This window comes from Sciurus vulgaris (genome assembly GCF_902686455.1).
Source record: "Sciurus vulgaris genome assembly, chromosome: 9".
Taxonomy (NCBI): domain Eukaryota; kingdom Metazoa; phylum Chordata; class Mammalia; order Rodentia; family Sciuridae; genus Sciurus; species Sciurus vulgaris.
This window is the reverse complement of record NC_136469.1, coordinates 9580792-9595181: the sequence shown is the minus strand read 5'-3', so window position 1 is coordinate 9595181 and position 14390 is coordinate 9580792. Positions and strand designations below refer to the sequence as shown.

Here is a 14390-nt window from a genome sequence, read left to right as displayed (position 1 = left end):
TCTATTTTAGAAAATGACTTGTGTTGCTGAGAAGACAGTTATTCAGTCATTGATGGATGAAATATTCTATATATGTCTGTTTAGTCTAAAATATTACTTGCATTTTTTAGTTCTATGGCTTCTTTGTTTAGTTTTTGTTTGGAGGATCTATCCAGTGGTAAGTGAGTTGTGTAAAAATCACCCAGTATTATTTTGTTGTGGTCTATTTGATTCTTGAAGTTGAGAAGGGTTTGCTTGATGTATGTAGATGTTCATTGTTTAGGGCATTATGTTATGGACTGATTTGATAATTAGCCAGACTTACTCCGTTTTGTTCAGACACCTGACCCCATGTAAAATTGGACCCCCTCCACATGAGCCCACTCACGTGAAAGCTAACACCTCCACTCCCTCCTACTTGGACCCTGACCACAACATCCTTGCTCCATAGGACTAATACCAAATTGTTTTTCTGAAAAGGTGTAATATCTGAGAAAATGTACAAAATGTATCTTGTGATTATAACTGCCTCTCCCACCCCCTTTCTTTGGTTTTTTTTTTTTTTTTTTTTCCTTAAGATGCTCTCCACCTGCATTCATCTTTGGAGGCTTCAGAGCTGTTTGCTTGTTGCTCCCTTGGCTCTGGCCATAATAAATCCTTTGTCTTTGCTTCAAAAAGAACCAGAGTTTTCATTTGGTTATTGGACTAGCACCTTAACAGTAAATATTAACGATTGTTATATCTTGTTGAGATATAATTCCACTTAAGCAGTATGAAATGTCATTTTTTGTTACTGCTGACTAACTTTGGCTTGAAGTCCATTTTATCTGTTATAAGGATAGAAACCTCTGCTTGTTTCTGCCATCCATGTGAATGATAAGCTTTTTCCCATCCTTTTATCTTTAGTCTGTGGATGTCTTTGCCTATGAGGTGAGTCTTTGGAGATAGCAGATTGTTGAGTCTTGTTTTTAATCCAATCTGCCAGTCTGTGTCTTTTGATTGATGAATTTAGGCCATTTACATTCAGTGTTATTATTGAGATATGATTTTTATTCCTGTCAATTTGATTTATTTCTGGTTTTTAATTTGAATAAGTTTCTCCTTTGATTGCCTATTCTTCTAGGGTAGTTCCTCTCTTTGCTGATTTTCTCTTTTTCATTTATTCCTCATGGAATATTTTACTGAGTATGTTTGTTAGAACGGGCTTTTTAGTTGTGAATTCTTTTAACTTTTGTTGATAATGAAAGGTTTTTTTCATTATCAGTTATAAAGTTTAATTTTTCCTGGGTATACTATTCTTGGCTGGCATCCATTTTCTTTCAGAGGTTGTTATATATTATTCCAAGACATCCTAGGTTTGAGGGTCTGGATTGAAAAATCAGCTGAGGTCTGGATTGGCTTCCCTCTAAATGTGACTTGTTATTTTTCTCTGCAACTTTAAAATTCTATCCTTATTCTGTACATTAAGCATTTTCATAATAATGTGTCTTAGTGTGGGTCTGTTGTAATTTTGTGTATTTAAGGTCCTGTAAGTCTCTTGTATCTGATTTTTCATTTTATTCTTTAGGTTTGGAAAATTTTTTGTATTTCATTGAAAAGGTTGTGCATTCTTTTGGTTTATATCTCTGAGCCTTCATCTATCCCAATAAATATTAAAGTTTATCTTTTCAGGTTATTACATATTTCTTGGAAGTACTGTTCATGGACTCTTAACAACTTTTCTCCATGGTCAACTTGATTTTCAAGATCATATATTTTGTCTTCATTGCCTGAAACTTTGTCTTCCAAATGGTCTAGTATGTTAGTGGTACTTTCCATAGAACTTTTAATTGGGTTTATTGATTCCTACATTTTGAGGATTTCTGCCTGAGCTTTTTCAGGATCTCTATCTCTTTATTGAAATGTTCTTTCACTTCCTGTATTTTCTCTCTGATATGTCCTTACCTTGCAGATTAGTTTAAGTATGTATATTCTAAACTCCTTCTCTGACATCTCTTCCACTGGGGTAGTGATAGATTCTGTTATTGAAGAATCATGGTTTGTTTGGGGCAGTTTGTTCCCTTGTTTTTTCATGTTTTTTGTATGTCTACACATCTGACTGTATGGACGTGAGGCAGTAGAGTTTCTATCCTGTAGACTTATAGTACCTCACTGTTTAGGAGGAGACAAATAATAGCAACAACGAGTGCAAATTATGTGCAGCATTAAACTAAATAATTCCTGCTACGACATCTACAGTGTTGTCACAATAAACAGAAATGATTGATTAGTTATTGCCTACAATAAAACCAGTGAGTTTGCAAAACGGTTTACTTTTTTGAATTGTGGAAAGGGAGAGGACAGAAGTGATATAGGATGTGATGATTATGAGGAGGAGAGAGCATAGAAGTAAAAAATTAAAGGAAGAGTGAAAGAGAACAATAGAGACTGGCTATTAGCAGAAGAAAAGAGAGAAAAGATTCAAAGGAAACAGATAAGTAAGAGAAAAAAATGCATAGGTGAAGTAAATTTTTAAAATTAAAAATAAAAAATAAAAGAATCACAATAAACTGAAATATACTAATCAAACTTCTAGTCATGAAAAAACTGGCCCATGAAAACTAATTGGTTTCAAAAATGAAAGAAATGAGAAATGAAAAAAATATATGAATATGTATAAGCGTCCATGAATCATTAAGGTCACAATTAGAGAAAAGAGGAAAGAAAGAAAAAAAAAAAACAGATCTCAATGAAAAGTTAGAGTTGTTTCCCTTAGAGTTCAAAGATTCTCAGCCTCCCTTCTTAGCAGTTGGTGGTGGTGTTTGGAGTATAATGCTTGCTCCACCCTCAGGGTCGGGTTGCTAGGGAGAGAGAGGTAATCCTGTAGGCAGAACTCCTGGAGGGGGAGGTTAGGCTTAGGCATGCTCCAGGCTCTTGGCTGGAGATTCTAAATCAGCGCACCTCCAGGGCCCAGCAATTGCTGGTCCACACTGGAAGACTGCACCCTAGGATATCTCCGGGGTTCCACTTGTGTGGTGGAGAAGCCAATTCTTAGTCCACTACGTAACCTGTGGACCCCAAGTTTCCTGGTTTCGGAGGTAATTTTTAATAACCTAGGATAAATTGCCTTCTGAGATTACATAAGCCACTGGATGTATTTACACTCATGTGCTGTTTCTTAACAAAGGGGGCATGTTCTGAGAAATGTGTCACGTAAGTTTCTTACTGTGCAAACATCATACAGAGTATCATGCAAACCTAACACTGCTGTCACTAGGTGGTATTAACTCGTGGAACCACTGTCATATGTTCAGAGTGTTACTGACTGGAATGTTGTTATGTGGCAGGTGATGGCGTTTCTTAACTCTGTAAGCTTACCTTTTGATTTTATCCAGTTCCTGTTACATTTCTCCTGGACCATGTGAAAATGTCATTTGAGGATTTTCATTTTGAGAGCTAATTCTTCCTATGTGGATTGAATGCTTATTATGTACTTTGGGTTAGCCATTACATTTGTGTTTTTTCATATTCAGAAAAAGTTAAAGAGCTAAGATTTGTTAAGAGCTTGCCATATGTCAGGAATTAGGTTAAACACTTTCTATATTACTATTATTTTTTCATTAAATTTATACATTTTAAGCATACTTCCAAGTATAGAAATAAAACAAAGACTGTGTCATTAACTTTTTGCCATAATTATTATATTGTATTGTTTTGTTTTTGTTAAGAATAAAGTGTTATAGAAATAATTGAATCTCCCTGTGTACCCTGTTCCTTCCCCATGATAGTCACTAACCTGAATTTAGTCCTTTTCAATACTATACATACTTTAATACTTTTAATATATGTGATCATTTTATGTTACCATTTGCCACATTTTTAAACCCTAATATAAGTGACAATACCGTATTACATATATCCTGCAGAACTGCTTTTTGTGCTTAATATTATTTTTAATATTTGGTACATTTATTACCATTTATATACTATTGCTGCTACCTACTACACTCTATTATACTCCTTTGCCAAAATTTATCATTGTTGTCCTTTTGAGAAAATTCAGATTTTTTCTGGTTCTTTAATTTTGCCATATTATTTAAATATATTCTTGGACATGTCCCTAAATGCACATCTAAGAGGTTTTACAGGGAAGATAAACACTCAAACTTTAATATTTAAAAAACAAAAACAAAACTATCCAATAGAAAATGAGCAGCAGAGCAAGAAGGTAGGAGTTTTCTACCATCATTTCCCTTCAGTCTATACATTTTGACAACCATTCACAGACAAGAGTACCTTTTTAGGAATCCAAGGGTCCAGCAGCTAAGTTCTACCACTCCATTGAGGGGAGAAAACAATTTAGAGAATAGATGGATTGAAAAGAGTAAGAGCAGTTTCACTTTACCCATGTTACCCCTCCCCCATGGTAGCACTGCTCAGTACAAGAGAGAGAGTCCCTTGGCTTGTAGTTCTTCCTGTGGATCGTAGCAAGTGAGCTCTGGCTTCCCAGCTGTGTAGGATATTCCCAAGAGGCCCACTTCTTTTTTTTTTTTTTTTTTTTTTTTTTTTTTTTTTGTGGTGCTGGGGATTGAACCCAGGGCCTTATACTTGGGAGGCAAGCACTCCACCACCTGAGCTATATCCCAGCCCCCACTTCTTTTTTGACCCAGTCAGAATACTGAGGGCTTCAGCATGACTGAATGACTAGGAGAGGTAAGCACAGAATATAGGCCAGGACTCATAGCAAACTCAACAAAAGGCTTTGTAACCTATTAAGTACTTTGTAGACTCTATCAGCAGGACAGCTCACAGAGCTCTTGGGATAATTCTTCTATAGATTCCACCACCACTACTGGACCACGGGTCACTCCAGTGCTTCATGTACCTCATTCTGCCCCTGCCCTATGACTGACTCCCCATATTTGCACTCCCCCCCACCCTCATATGAGCATGCACATTTGTAGAGGGCTTCTAAGCACTTAAGATCATCTGGCTCAATTCTGCAGAAGACAAAACACACGAAACTTGAGCATTTCAGGGCACCACTCTCAGGGAGAAAATGGAATAAGGCACAAGACGTACTTAAAAAATAATGTCTGAAAACTTAACAAATCTTGGGCAAGAGATCTAGATATTGAGGTATATGAGAATCAAAGTTTCAATACAAATCAACCCAAAGTTGACTTTACCAAGACATGTTGTAATCAAATTGTCAAAAATCAAAGACATAATTTTGAAAGCAGCAATAGAAAGACTCATCATATACAAGGTCATTTCCAGAAGACTATTAGTGGACTTCTTAGCAGAAACTTTACAGGCCATGAATGAGTAGCATGATATATTCAAAGTATGGCGGCAGGGGCAGGGGTGGAATTGTCAACCAAGAATACTTTGCCTGGCAAAACTCAATCAGAAAGAACAGAAGAGAGATAATACTTTTCTAGATAAACAAAAGCTGAAGGGGTTCACCATAGAGAATTCTTAAATGAGAAGACATCAGATGTGTGTTGAAATATGAAAATAACTAAAAGTTAAGTTTGGGTCAAATAAGAATATCTAATACTGGTAGTGTGTGAATCACTTTTTAACAGTTGTATAAAGATTAAAAGATACATTTTTAAAATAATTATAACTGTTTGCTAAAGGATACTCATAAAAGTTAATGGTGAGATTTTTTTAAAAATTATGAGAAATTGAAGAATAAAAGCTTAAAGTTTTTGTATGTGATTGAAGTTAAGTTACTATAAGCTTAAAGTAGACTATTGTAATTATGGAATGTTTTATGTAAGAACATGGTAACTACAAAGCAAAATCCTGTCATAGATATGCAGAAGATAAAGAGAAGAACATGAAAATAAGCTATTATAGAAAGATTACTAAACCCAATAGAAGAAAGCAAGAGAAGATAAGAACACGGGAATTACAAAACACTGATCAAGCAATAAAATGGCACTAGGAAGTATTGGCAGCAATTCCTTAAAATTTAGAGGAACTAAATTCTCTAAGACACAAAGTGACTGAGTAGATTTAAAAAAATCAAAGAATTAAATAACACACACAGGATGGAAATGGAGGGTTAGGAAGAGATACTCCGTGATGGTGCAAACAGGACAGGCAGAGAGAGAGGAGAGGGAGAGAGCGTGAGCACGCACAGGGGTAGCTATGGTTAGACACATAGGGTAATAATTGTCCAAGAGACAAGATGAAAGTCAAATCATTAGGAGAATATGACAATTGTGAATACACATATACTCAAAATTGGAACACCTGAATATGTAAACAGTACTAATATATCTGAAGGGAGAAGTAAACAGTAATTAATAGTAATAGGGAACTTCAGTATCTCACTTTCAACAATGGATAGATCATTCAGACAGGAGGTCTACAAGGAACATTGCTCATGAACTGTACTTTCGACCAAAGGGCCTCACGGACATGTGGAAGATTCCAACGCGGCAACATATTTTTCTCAAGCATGCTTGGAATATTCTCCAGGATCATATTGCCACTTCTAGTCAAAAAGTAGTGGAAGTCCTAGCAAAGTTGGCAAGAAAGTTCTAGCAGTTAGGCAAGGAAAAAGAAAGAAATTGGATCCAGATCAGAAAAAAAGAAATAAAACTCCTTTGTTTTTGTGACATTGTCTTATATACAGAAAAAAATCTAAAAATTCCATCAAAAAGTATTAAAATTAATTTTTAAAAAACTGGTAAATTCGCTAGGTGGAAAAGTAACATTAAAGTCAGTTGCTTCTCTATGCACTAACAGTAAACTATCTGAAAAAGAAATTAAAACAATCTATTTACAGTAGCATCAAAAAGAATAAACTACTTCGGAAAAAAATCAGTCAGGGAAGTGAAAAACACTAAGAAATTGAAAACTATAAGGACAGTGATGAAAGAAATAAAAGATTAAAAATAATGGTAAAAGGCCCTGTATTCATGGATTGGAAGACTTAGTATTGTAAAAGTGTCCTACGGAAAACCACGGCTTCTTTGCCAGGCTGCTCCAAGTGGCTCCACAGTTGCTTCTCGCTCTTACGGCCAACCAGCGGGAAGAAAGACACGTACACTTCAGACGTTCATGAAGCAGCTTCCCCTTATTCAAATAACACCTTCAATATATAAGCAGTCTCATGCATAAGCAATTGTAACCAGATATGTCCATCCAATCCTGTTAAAGGTCAAGCGATCACTCGCTCGAGCATACATGTAAAGTATATCTGTCCACGCGCTAGGCCGCTGAACTGATTATCATACAGCCAATCAGGATACCGTTGATTACGCCTTCTCCAGGCGTAATCAGGATACCCTTTGCTCTCTGCCAGTCGCCATCTTTAGATGCACATGGCGTAACCCTGGGCCCTGGGTTTCGCCTGCCACAATGTCCACACTACCAAAGCAGTCTACAGATTCAGTGCAGTCTGCATCAAAATCCCATTGGCAGTTTTGCAGAAAGAGAAAAAAATAAATTGTATAGGACCACTAAAGACCCTGAATAGCTAAGAAATTCTTGAGGAAGGACAAAAATGTAGCATCACACTTCCTAATTTCAAGTTACATTCAAACCATATTAATCAAACACGTATGAAAACAGACACATAGACCAACTGAACAGAATAGAGAACACAGACGTTAACTCACACATACTGTCAACTATACTTCAACATAGATGTCAAGAATGTACAATGAGGAAAGAATTATCTTTAATAAATGGTGTCAAGAAATCTGGATATCCAGATGCAAAAGAATGAAAGTAGACTGCTGTATCATACAAAAAAAAAAAAAAAAATCAACTCAAAATGGATTAAATACTTAAATGTAGGGCCTGAAACCATAATATTCCCACAAACAAGAGGAGAGCTCTTTGACATTGGTCTTGACAATGATTTTTTTTGTCATATATGGAGAGAGAAAGAGTTCTTCATTACCCAGTCTTAAGAACGAAGGAAATTTGACCTCTGTGACAACATGGCGTAACTTATGGTTTGTGAAATAAATCAAATACTTCATGACATCACTAGCTGTAGAATTTTAAGCACTGAACTCATAAAAGCAAAGAGTAGAATTGTGGCACCAGTGGCTGGGGTGTGCAGAAAACAAGATTTTGTTAAGGGGGCATAAATATCAGTTATGAGGAAAAGGAGTTCCAGAGATCTAATATACAGCATGGTGAATATCGTTAAGAATAATATAGTATAGCCAGTCCTGGTGGTGCACACCTGCATTCCCAGTGACTCGGGAGACTCAGGCAGGAGGCTCACAAGTTTTAGGCTAGTCTCAGCAATTTAACGAGGCCCTCAGCAATTTAGTGAAACTCTGACTCAAAAAAAAAAAATAAATAAAAAGTGTTTGGGATGTGCTCAGCATAAAGCCCTCCTAGGTTAAATCCTGGTACAAAAGAAAAGAAAAAATAATAATGTGCTATACTTGAAGTTTGCTAACAAAGTAAATCTCAGTGTTTCTCACCACAAAACAAAACACAAGAAGTTTAACTATAGGAAGAGATGGATACCTTGATTTGGCCGTCATCTCACTATATACATGTGTATCAGATCATTACTTTGTATACCTTAGAGACGTACCATTTTTTTTTTTTTGTCAATCATACCTCAGCGTAGCCTAAGTAAACAGCCAAAGACATGAAGATGGGTACTCTTTTCGCTGAAAAGGATATGCAGTATCTAGTAAGCACATGTGAAGATGTTCATCATCATCATTTTCATATTGCTGAACAAATCACCATAAACACAGACACTTAAACAACACAAATTATTATGCTACAGTTCTGGAAGCCAGAATTCTGAATGGGTCTCACTGAACTGAAATTAAAGTGTCCACAAGGCTGTGCTCTGTCTGAAGGCTCATGTCTTCCCTTTTCTGAATTTCTTCTTCATGTAGCCTTCTTTCTGATTTCATCTGCCTCCTTCTTGATAAAAACTTTATGATGACATGGATTTTCCACCTGAGTAATCTAGAATTATCTTCCATGTTCAAATTCTTAATCACATCTCCCAATTCCTTTTGCCATATGCCATAGCAAATTCACGGGTTCAGAGGTTAGGATGTAAACATTTTTGGTGGTCATTGTTCAGCCTACCACAATTAAATTAAATCACTAGATTTAAAGTAAAACATGATGAAATGGCACTATGTACCTTCCAGAATGGTTAAAATAAAATATAGTGAGAAATGTTGATGAGTATGTGAAAAACCAGGTCAATCACTGTTGTGATTTGGGTGTGGTTTGTTCCCCAGAGGTTCATTATTGGAGGCATGGTGCTTAGGGTGGTGTTGTTCAGAGGTATACTAGTGAGAGGTGTCTAGGTGGTTAGGGGTGCTGCTAATCTCACAGCGAGTTAGTTGTTCTCATGGGAGCAAGTTGTTAAGAATCCCTTTCTGGCCTTCTGTCTTGCCGGGTGATGCCTCGCTTTTACATACATTCCACCATGATGCCATGTGCCTTCACCTCAAGGGAAGGTTCTTACCAGAACAAAATGTGCTCTTGGGTCTCCAGAAGAGTGAGCTAAGTAAACCTCTTTTCTTTGTATTTTACACAGCCTCAGATATTTTGTTATAGCAACATAAAATGGACTAATAATAATCATGCATTATTGGGGGGAATATAAAATGTTATGGCTACTCTGGGAAACAGTTTGGTAATTTTTTTTTAAACAGGAAACATGAAATTATTATTAGACCCAGCATTTGCACTCTTAAGCATCTTATGTTCACAGAAAAATCTTGTATACAGATATTTAGGGAAGCTTTGTTCATAATATCCTTAAACAGGGAACAACCAAGATACCTTTCTGTAGGGGAGTGGTTAAACACGCAGTAGTAACATGCTTACAATATAATATTATTCAGCAATAAAAAGAAATTAGTTATTGATACGGGCAGCAAATGTCTAGAATCTTGTACTGAGTGGGAGAGGGAGCTAATCCCAGGAGATTAAATACTGTTTGATTCCATTTATGTACATTGTAAAACTGACAAATATAAATGGAGTCCAGATTAGTGAATGCCAAGGTTCAGGGACAAGATGGTGAGAGGTAAGTAGGTATGGCAAAATTGGCAGCATGAGGGACCCTTGGGTTATGGAACTATTGTATATCTTCAGAGCGTCAGCATCTTGGTGGTAACATTGTACTATAGGTAGTACCCAATCTACCATGGTTTGGTATTAGATTATTTTTCACTCTGGGATGGTGCAAAGCAAAACACATTCAGTAGAAAAACTGTACTTTCAAATTTCATCTTTTTTGGGGGGGTAGCTATACCTGGTACGACACTCTTTTGTCATGCTGGGAGGCCACAGTGAGTCACAGCTCCTAGCCAGCCACTTGATCAGAAGGGTGAACTATCTGTGTTTCAGTGTACTGGGTTGCTGAGCTGTGGTGTTTGGTAGGTTAGGTGTATTTTCCAACTTACCATGTTTTCAACTTATAATGGGTTTATTAGGACATGAGCCCATCAGAAGTTGAGGAGTATCTATATATTAAACTAGTTTTTGCAAGGTGTTGCCATTGGGGAAAACTGATCAAAAGTTATATGATATCTATTATTTCTTATAATTGCCTGTAAATCTACAATTATCTCAAAATCAAAAATTGAACATTTTTAAATTTGTAGAATGTAACTAAAGCTGTGCTTAGAGGGAAGTTCGCAGTCTTCATTACAAGGATTTAAGAAGAAAAAATAGAAAAAGCACAGCAAATTAGTGCCCCCCCCCCAAAAAAAAAAAAAAAAAAAAAGAAGAAAGAGGTAGAAATCAATGGGGGGAAAACATAAGAAGCTACAAAGCTAAAAAAGTTGATTGTTTTTAAAGATCCATAAAATTCATAAATCTCTTTCACGGTAGATCAAGAAGGAAAGTACTAGTGTTTGAAGAATCTACTGATTTGTTTTTTAATGTTTTTCTTCTATCTGGGACTTAGTGTATTTTCTTATTAGTCCTAATATTTAGCGGTCTATGTGACATTGTCTAGGTAAATGGTAAATTGTCTGTAAATAATAATATTGTTATTTTGCTTTTCTACCTTCAATTCTCCTCCATATCATGTTGTATTGACAAGAACTTTTGGTATGATTGTTTTAGTCAGCTTTTTCACTGCGGTGACTGAAAGACCGACCAGAACAATTGTAGAGGAGGAAAAGTTTAGGGGCTCACAGTTTCAGAGGTCTCAGTCCATAGGCAGCAGGCTCTATTCCTTGGTCCCAAAGTGAGGCTGAACATCATGGTGGAAGAGTGTGGCAGAGGGAAGCAGCCCACATGGTGATCATGAAGCAGAGAGAAATACTTCATTTGCCTGATATAAAAGTGTAACCCAAAGCCACATCCCCAATGCCCATCTCCTCCAGCCACTCAGTTAATCCCTATCAGGGATTTAATTCACTATATGGGTTAAGACTCTCACAACTCAGTCATTTTTCCTCTGAACCTTATTGCATTGTCTCAGACGTGAGCTTTTGGGGAACACCTCACATCCAAAGCATAACAATGATGTTGAATTTTAAAAGTGACAGTGAACAGCCTTGTATTACTTCTGAATTTAATGCAGTGCCTCTGCTCTGCCATTATGAAGAATGGTAATTAATGTAGGTTTCTGGTAGATATTTTTATAAAATCAAGAAAAACTACTTACATTTCTAATTTGTTAAGAGGTTGCTTTTATTTTGTTTTAGCATATATGACTGGTAAATTTACAAAATGTGTTTCAATATCAATTAAGTTGATTTTTTTTTCCCTTTTTCTCTCTTCTTGAATTATATCAATAGATTTTATAAGATTTTAAAAATTTTTAATTATTTAATTTAAACATTTAAAGTTCCATATTTTCTATTTTAGAAAGCTGTCTTCAAAGGAGATGGAGATAACATATCAGTAAACTCTGTTGTTGACCAAAGGTAAAGTATTACCAGAAAAATGTTATTTTATTAATTATATTAATTATCATTGAAAGAATTCTTTCAGTATTAGGAAAGTTATGTCATGGTCTGCTACAGTTAGTTTTAAATGACTTGTTTATTGAATTGATAAGGAACAGCGGGTATTACAGAGTCTGTAGAGTGATTCACAGTGGAGGATGATTTGGCCCCTGTCCCCTAGGAGATACTTGGCAATGTCCAGAAACATTTTCCCAAGGAGTGGGAGGCAGTGACTGGCATCTACTGAGTAAAGATCAGGGATGCTATTAAATAGCCTAAATGTTCAAGACCAGCTTCCTATGCCACTGCCAACCCCACATACAACCAAGAACTTTCAGTCCAAAATATCGATTGTGCTAAGATTGAAAACCCTTGATCTAGGAAAAAAGGCCAGGTATTGATTCCTATTAAATGTTGACATGTAAATTATTTCACTTGTTAGATACTTATTAAACTAAATAACATTTAAAATATAGCATATTCATTTTTTTCTTTAGCTTTTTAGCACCTCTTATTACTGAGTATGATAAACAACTAGAAGAGCTAAATCGCCAGCTAAAATATTATCAGGTATGAAGTCTTAATTATGAATTTTTTGTAATATTTATTTTGAAAAGAAAAAATACATTCTTTAAAAAAATTGATTAGAAATAAAATATTTTGCTGTAATCAATCAATTTTTGACTCTGTAACCACGTGTGTGTGTTTAAAGTTTCTCTTCAGTTTCGTTTTTAATTCAGTATTTACTTGTTTCTTCTTCTCTGACAGGAACATCCCTGATGCTTAGTAGAATCTTTTGGTCGCATTGTTGCTTGCTATTTACTTCTCTCTCTCAAATTGACTCATCCTTTCAGGCCCTTCTTATTTTCATTCTACCTGTCTTTCTTACTGTTTTGCATAATGGACTTTCCCCCCAATTTCAAATATTGTCTCTGTCAGATGTTTTGTTTTATGTTTTTTAAATATTATTAATCCACTTCTAATAGGCTTGAACCGTAGCAGTTTTTTCTTTCTTTCTTTCTGAAATTCTCTTAGCAATGAGAGCTTATTTTAGGAATGAGGGAAAAAAGAAACAGAGAAATCTGTCTCTTCAGACAGATTATTATTCTGGTTTCCAGGGCTTCTGAGACTAGAATCATGGAAAATTAGAATAATAGCACAGAATTGTTCAGGATACAATCTGAGTTTCAATGCATTCCTTTTTTTAGAGTATAACTAATATTTATAATGTATTTCTTTGAACTGAAAATGTCTTTTACATTTTCTTCCCAAATTTTATAATACTGGGATAACAATACAATAGAAGCATTTCTTAATTAGAATTTACACGTCTAAAGCTAGGCCCACCAGCTGGCAATGACTTCCCTTTGTTAGAGCTTGAATATACTCATGATTGTATTTGGCTAAGATGCCAATCCCTGGATCAGTTTTGTTGTGGAAAGGCGAGCAGGGTTGACTTAATTTAGTGCAGATGGAAGACAGTATAATGAATTGACATAAAAACAAACCCTTGAGACTGATTTTCTCAGAATGCCACTTTAGGCATGGCAGCCACTAAGCACTTGCTCACTTCGTTACTCTTCTCTGTATACATTAGTAGGATGAGATCCTGTGTTACGTTTAAAGTATAGCACATAGTAAGTCTTTAAATATCTGATGAATGATTAAATGACAGGGCTTATGAAAACATGATGGTTAGAGCTTAATAGTCTCTTAGTTTTCAGTTGATGGGTTGATATGTAACTTTACTGAACAAACACATGCTTCCAATTCCTAAGCATAAAGTTAATTATTCCATTGCATCTGGAAATATGTAGACTTTCTTTTAGAAGATTATTCTTCTGAGTCACACCAGTAGTGTAATTATACATGTTTATAGGAAAATAATGTCTGTCTCATCCTACTGTCCTTCCCATCCCCACAGCCATAGGAATGTGAACAGTGTGTGAAAATGCCTTCTACTGTCATGTATAACCAGTTAGAACAAATTTTTAAAAATCTAAAAAAGATTATTCCTCAATATATAAAGTTAAAAATTTCAAAAACAGTCTTTTCCTTATATTGCATTTTCTACCTTATCATAAGCCAATTCTTGGTTCATTTTCTAGTCTTTACTAGTACTTTTTAGCCTGTGGTCATTTAAATTTAAGCCAACCACAGTAATGTCTTTTCATCTTTCTAATTGACAATTAAAGAACAATAGAAAGCTCCTTTTTGCACAAATGATATTTTGCTTTTATCTTTAGGACTAGTGAATCTAAAGTTTATCTGAATCTACTTTCTGTAAATTGCTGAAATAGCATATTATGTGCTCTAATTGTTATAGCATAGAGTAAACTGATTATCTTGAAATTACAAGTCTTTTAAACTTTTAGTATATGATTTATGTATCTCTTTAATCAGCTATTTTACTATAATGTTTAGTTTCATTTTCATTTGGCATTCTTACCATTTAAGGGTGATTACTGAATTAATTGCTAGGAGAAATTACAGTAGAAAACCCAG

General features: G+C 35.4%; 1 protein-coding gene across 2 annotated transcripts in view; it reads left to right on the top strand.

The window, feature by feature from the left end:
* The window catches only part of SCLT1 (sodium channel and clathrin linker 1), a 194604-nt gene that overhangs the window by 17025 nt on the left and 163189 nt on the right, over positions 1-14390 (top strand). Inside the window, exon 3 of one of the 2 annotated variants that reach the window (XM_079153683.1) lies at positions 11806-11864. The exons of the other annotated variant lie outside the window; for it this stretch is intronic. The gene's annotated coding sequence lies outside the window, so the exon portion shown is untranslated. The remainder of the gene's footprint in view (positions 1-11805; positions 11865-14390) is intronic. 2 annotated transcript variants of the gene reach the window in all.